We start from the raw sequence: 822 nt of genomic DNA on the forward strand, positions 1-822 counted from the left end.
CATTGGGCTACTTAGAGCCCAGTGGCTGCCCACTTTTCTACCCTTCACCTCCTAATCTAGATTACAATGACAAAATGCCCATTACAATTGTTCAGCACAGGTGTGTGCCAGGCACTGGGCTTTGCCTGTGTTATCTGTTTACTCTTTAAACCTCACTGGTGAGTATATATTACTACTCGTCCCAGTTATTGATAAAGGCAGGAGGATCATTTGAGCCTAGGGGCTCAGGACCAGCCTGGGCAACATAACGAAGCTCAGAGAGTTAAACTAGTTGGTTAGTTAGGAGGGATGCTGGGTTCGAACCAATGCTGCGTGTCTTCCAGAGCATCATTTTACCACGCGCTGTGAAGGCTTAGTCTACGTGGCTTAGACTTGTCATCAAGCAGAAGCCAGTGCTGCCCAGCCCACCCCAGTACCGGTAGAAGGAGTGTTTGGCAAAGGTGAGATTTCATCAGCCTGGTGGGAAAACACGGCTGTTTGCGCTTGTCCTTTCCCCTGTCTGTGGTCATCCCTGTAGTCCCCACCTTCCCCTCCCTCCGGGGTTGGCAGGAGACTGCAAGGGTTAATGGAACAGCACGTCACCCTCGTGGGCTCCAGAGGAAATGAGGGAGCTCATGAGTTCTGCGCAGCTTTTGTGTCATCAGCAGGGGAAGAGAAGGCACCGTGGCTTGGCCAGATAAGCGGTGGTGCTGCGAATGTGGGGCTTCCTTGGCAGATCTGTAGCCTTTCAGCCTGTTTGCGCTGTGGGGCACCTGCTGGGACTTCCAGAGTGGTTGGAGACATCAACAGGGCACTCAGAAAATTGACAGTCTAGGCTGGGGA

This window comes from Aotus nancymaae, unplaced genomic scaffold (assembly GCF_030222135.1).
Source record: "Aotus nancymaae isolate 86718 unplaced genomic scaffold, 86718_ANA_hifiasm-v0.15.2.pri h1tg000039l, whole genome shotgun sequence".
Taxonomy (NCBI): Eukaryota; Metazoa; Chordata; class Mammalia; order Primates; family Aotidae; genus Aotus; species Aotus nancymaae.